This window comes from Lynx rufus, unplaced genomic scaffold (assembly GCF_022079265.1).
Source record: "Lynx rufus isolate CCGP_SWC_20201006 ecotype Redwood Valley unplaced genomic scaffold, mLynRuf1.p SCAF_3, whole genome shotgun sequence".
In the NCBI taxonomy this organism is placed as follows: domain Eukaryota; kingdom Metazoa; phylum Chordata; class Mammalia; order Carnivora; family Felidae; genus Lynx; species Lynx rufus.
In genome coordinates this window covers 171131811-171137452 of record NW_025814845.1, presented here as the reverse complement: position 1 = coordinate 171137452, position 5642 = coordinate 171131811, and the positions used below count along the sequence as shown (strand labels likewise).

Sequence of the window (5642 nt, the reverse complement as noted above, 5' to 3'; positions counted from 1 at the left end):
TGCTCCGTGTATTTTGTGGCTCTGTTAGTAGGTTCATAAAAACATAGGAATGTTGTCTTCTTGATTACTTGACCCCTTTATCATTTTGAAATTACTGTCTTTATTTCAGGCAGTATTCTTTGCTGTGAAATCTGCTTTGTCTCCAGCCTTCTTTGATTCGTGTTAGCATAGTATTTTTCCAATCCTTTCACTTATGGTCTATTACATCTTTTTAATTTAATGTATGTTACTTGTAGATAGCAGGTAGTTTGATCTTAAGCTAACAATCTCAGCCTTTTAATTAGCTGTTTAAACCATTGACATTTAGTGTGATTCTTAGTATTGCTGTATGATGTTTATTTGACCATATGTTTTCTGTTCTTTTTTCCCTCTTTTTCTGTCCTCTTTTGGATTGAGTATTTTTTTACGATTCATTTTATTTCTCTTGTTGGCTTATTAAATATAACTATTTGTTGCATTCTTTTAGTGGTTATTTTTACCACAGCCTAACTTCAAGTGATGTTGTATCATTTCACATACAGTATAAATATCTTACATTAGTGCACTGCCATTCCCCCCTCCCTTGGCTTTGTGCTATTGTCATACATTTTACGACTACACGTGTTATAAGCCCAAAATACATTATTATTTTTGGTTTAAACATTAAATTATTGTTAAAGCAATTTAAACAATTAAAACATGTAACATATGTCTTTATGTAGTTGCCACAACCAGTGTTCTTCATTCCTTGGTATAGATCCAAGTTTTCATCTTGTATCATTTTACTTCTGCTTGAAGGACTTCCTTTAACATTTCTCACTGTGCCAGTTGACTGGATGAGTTCTTTCAGCTTTTGTATGTCTGAATATCTAAAAGTGTCTTTATTTCACATTCTTTTTTGAAAGATATTTATGCTGAGTGACGAATTCTAGGCTGAGTTTTTTTTTTTTTTTTCCAGCACTTTAAAGATGTTGCTCTTCTAAATTCTAGCTTTCGGTTTCCAACGGGAAAGCTGTTGGCATCCTTATCTTTGTTCTTTTATATGTAATGTGTCCTTTATCTATGGCTACTTTTAAGATTTTTATCTTTATCTCTGGTATTAAGCAATTTTATTATTATGTGCCTTGGTGTAGTTTCTTCATATTTCTTCTACTTGGAGTTCATTAAATGTCCTTGATCTAGCTATGAGTATATAGCTTTCATCACATTCGGAAAGACTTTGACCATTATTTCTTCAGCTATTTTGTTGGTTTCCTCCTCCCTTTGGTAACTCCAATCTCATGTATTTTAGGCCACATAAAATTGTGCCCCAACTCACTGGGGATCTGTCTTTTTTATTTTTTTGGACTTTTTGTTTTTGGTTTCTTCTTGCTATGTCTTCTAGTTCTTAATCTTTTCTTCTGCAATTGCTAATCTTTTCTGATCTCTTTCAGTATATTGTTTATTTCAGTTTATTTCTAGTTTTCCAACTGTACAATTTTAATTTGGGCCTTTTTTGTATAGGTCTACTTATCATGCTTAATCTTTCTTCTAGCTTCTTAAACATATGGAATACAGTCCTAATAATTGTTTTAATGGTCTCTTCTACTAATTCTATCTTCTGAGTCATTTCTGGGTCACTTTCAATTTATTTTCTTTTCATTATGAGTCGCATACTTCTGTTTCTGTGCATGTCTGGTAAGTTTTGCCAGACATTGTGAATTTTGCCTGCCGGATAATTTTTTTTTAATCTTATAAATATTCTTGAGCTTTGTTCTGGGATATGGGCAAGTTACTTGGTAATAGCTTTATCTTTTTGACTTTTGCTTTTAAGCGTTGTTAGGCAACACTGGAATAGAATTTAATCTGAGTCTAATCTTATTCCAGTACTGAGGCAAAATCTCCAAGTACTCTACGTAAGGCCCCATGAATTAAGAGACTTTCTATTCCGGCTTGTGGGAACAGGCACGATTCCTGGGCCTGGTATGAATACCAAGGACTGTTCTGACTAATTCTTTTAAGTGATTCTTTTCTCAGCATTAGATAGTTTCTTCACACAGATGAGCTAATCAATACTTAGCTGGATCTTTTAGGGGAACCTTCTGCAGATCTCTGGAATTCTCACTGTGTGAAAGCTCTCTTATCTCCAATACTCTGGCTTATGAATTCTATGAATTCTCCTTGTGTTCCCAGCTCTGTATATGTAACTCAGGAGCTCACCAAGCTTTACTTGGGTTCCCTCTCCCTGCCCTACAATCAAATTTTCCTCAGGCAATTAAGTGACAACATCTATGGGCATCATTTCATTTGTTTCCTGATTCTCAGGGAACACTAGCCTTTGATGCCTGAGTGTCAATATCCTATGAAGTGTTTTTTGGTTTTTTGGTTTTTTGTTTTTTTGCTTCTGGTTGTTTCTGACCAAAAAAAAAAAAAAAAGTAACTCCAATCCCTATTATTCCATCTTGGTTGAAAACAAAAGTCTTCTGGGTTCAATTTTCTTTTAAGCAGATTTAAAAACTAGAACAAATGTCTTAGATTTACTCACTCATTTAATATTTTTTTGTGTGTGCATATAGCTGAGTTTCCATCTAATATCATTTTCTTTCAGCCTGAGGAAACGATTTCTTTAGTGCTAGTCTATTGGCAATGAATTATCTTAGCTTGTTTATATGAAAATGTCTTGATTTTATCTATACTTTTTTAGAATATTTTGACTCAATATAGAATTCAAGAGTTTTTTTGTTTGTTTGTTTGTCTGTGTTATTGTAGCCCACTAAAGTCACTCCTTTATCTTCTGGTTTGCAGTTTTATTGACAAAAATACTGTGATAGATCTCATTTTTGTTCTCCTGTATCTAATGCGTTTTTTCCCCTCTGGTTTCTTTAAGATTTTCTTTTTCTTCCTGGTTTTCATCATTTAGATTATGATGTGCTTTTTTTTTTTTTTTTCAACGTTTATTTATTTTTGGGACAGAGAGAGACAGAGCATGAACGGGGGAGGGGTAGAGAGAGAGGGAGACACAGAATCGGAAACAGGCTCCAGGCTCCGAGCCATCAGCCCAGAGCCCGACGCGGGGCTCGAACTCACGGACCGCGAGATCGTGACCTGGCTGAAGTCGGACGCTTAACCGACTGCGCCACCCAGGCGCCCCGATTATGATGTGCTTTAATGTGGCATTTATTCTGCTTGGTGTTTGTTGAGCTTCTTTGAAGTTTGGAAATTTTTTGACTGTTTTTTCAAACCATTTTTCTGATTCTACTGTCTTTTCAGAACTCCGGCTGCCCGTGTTAGGTCGCTGGATATTGTCCTAACAGTGACTGAGACTCCGTTCCTTTTTTCAGCCTTTTTTTCCTCCCCATGCTTCAACTTTGAAAGTTTCTACTACTATGTCTGCAAGTTGTTTATTTTTTTCTTCTGCAGTCTCCAATCTATATTTAGGCCCATGTGGTAAATTTTTCATGCTGGATATTTAATTTTCTGCTCTAGATGTCCCATTTGGTTCCTTTAATGGCTTCTTTTTATCTCATTAACTTCAGTTTTTCCTTTAAATTATTTTTTCTAATAATGTGGTTTCATTTATTTACTTTTTAAGTAATCTCTGCTCCCAATGTGGGACTTGAACTCCTGACCCCTGAGATCAAGAATCCCATGCTCTACCAACTGAGCCAGCCAAGTACTCCTTAAAAATCTTAAGTATGATTATTATGGAGTTTTAAAAGTCCTTTTCTATTAATTCCACAATTTCTGTAATATCTAGATCTATTTATATTTCTCTCCTGGTTATGAGTCCCATTTTCCTGCTTCATTGAATGTCTACTATTTTTTTTTTAATGGATGCTGAAGATGGCTTTGCGATATGTCAAGTTGGCTAAGCTGAACTATAGTCTCCAGAATTATTTTTCGAGTATGTTTCCAATTAGGTTAAGGTACAAGGCATATTCTCTCCTGGAAGATGGAGAATAAAAGGGAAGCAGCAATGATTATGTAAGACATACACACAACTTCTCCAAGTTATTCAATCAAACACACATCTAGGTGCTGTTCTGAAGGAATTTTGCAGATGCGATTCAAGTCCACATTCAGTTGTCTTTAAGTTAATAAAATGGAGATAAATGGGCCTGACTTTATCATTTCGAAACCTTTAAAAGAGGGCCCAGATTGGGACGCTTGGGTGGCTCAGTCGGTTAAGCGTCCGACTTCGGCTCAGGTCATGACCTCAAAGTTCGTGAGTTCGAGCCCAGCATAAGGCTTTGTGCTGACAGCTCAGAGCCTGGAGCCCATTTCGGATTCTATGTCTCCCTCCCTCTCTGCCCCTTCCCCTCTCAAGCTCTGTCTCTCTCTCCTTCAAAAATAAATAAACATTAAAAAAAAGGGGGGTGGTGCCTGGGTGGCTCAGTAGGTTAAGTGTCCGACTTCCGCCCGGGTCATGATCTCTCAGTTCGTGGGTCCGAGCCCCATGTCAACCTCTGTGCTGACATCTCAGAGCCTGGAGCCTGCTTCGGATTCTGTGTCTCCTTCTGTTTCTGTTCCTCCCCTGCTCGCGCTCTGTAAAAAATTAAAAAAAAAAAAAAAAAGAGGGCTCAGAACTCTCTGAACTCAGAGACTCCAAACAACAACTGGGTCTGAAAGTGCTCTGCTGTTTTCTTCCTCCTCTTGCTTTCAGCCTGCCATGATCTCTCCTTCTTGACTGCACTACAGACTTCAAGTTTGTTGAACCAACTCCCGTAATTGTGTAAGCCCTCTTCTAATAAATCCACATACACACACATTTCTTGTTTTTCTTTTTCCTTTTCTTTTTATTACAGTCTTGAGGGGTTTTTTTTTTTTTTTTTTTGGTTTGTTTGTTTTTTTCACATTCATCATGCCATGAATTCGTAGGGAATGGGTTCCAGCAACTCAGGCTCCTTTCCTTTGGTTCTCACAAAGTGTGCTTCTCTGGGTGGAGCAGGCTGGCCCCTCAGTTGAACCCAAGTATCTTTCTTTTTGGCAGCCTTCTTTTTCTGAGAATTTTCCTTCACATACTTCAGGAAGCAATCTCGGCTCTATGAGTGCTTAATATGCTCAATACGTACGTTAATTCTCTTGGCAAGAACCTTGCCCTTAATTTGTTTGCTTTCAACAATGTCAACAGCATGCTGGGTAACGCCGTAGATCCTTCCAGTTTTGCCGTGGTAACATTTGTGGAACATTCCTTTTTGAACAGCGCCCATTCGGTCGTTGTCTACAATATCATCTTTTTGTAGATTTGCATGTATGTGGCAGAAGGAACAATTCCATGTTTTCTGAAAGGTCCAGAGAGCAAGTACCTTTCCTCTTTCCCTTTATGTTGGTCATTTTGGCAAATTATTGGAAGATGGTGGTTCCAGCTGAAAGGCACACATATATATTTCCTATACACTGAGCCTTGAACAACACAGGTGTTAGAGGCGTCAACTCCCTGTGGGTCAAAAGTCTGTATAAAACTTTTGACTCCCCCAAAACTTAACTACTAATAGCCCACAGTTGACTGGAAGCCTTACCGATAATATAAACAGCCGATGAACACGTATTTTGTATATGTTATATACAATATTCTTACAATAAAGTAAGCTAAAGAAAAGAAAGCGTTATTAAGGAAATCATAAGGAAGAGAAACTACATTTATAATCATGTACTGTACTTATAAAAAAAAATCTGGGTAGAAG

General features: G+C 37.1%; 1 pseudogene; it reads right to left on the bottom strand.

Moving 5' to 3' along the window:
* Positions 1-4817: 4817 nt before the first annotated feature.
* LOC124519920 (60S ribosomal protein L21-like) lies at positions 4818-5292 on the bottom strand (annotated as a pseudogene).
* Between the last annotated feature and the right edge of the window lie 350 nt (positions 5293-5642).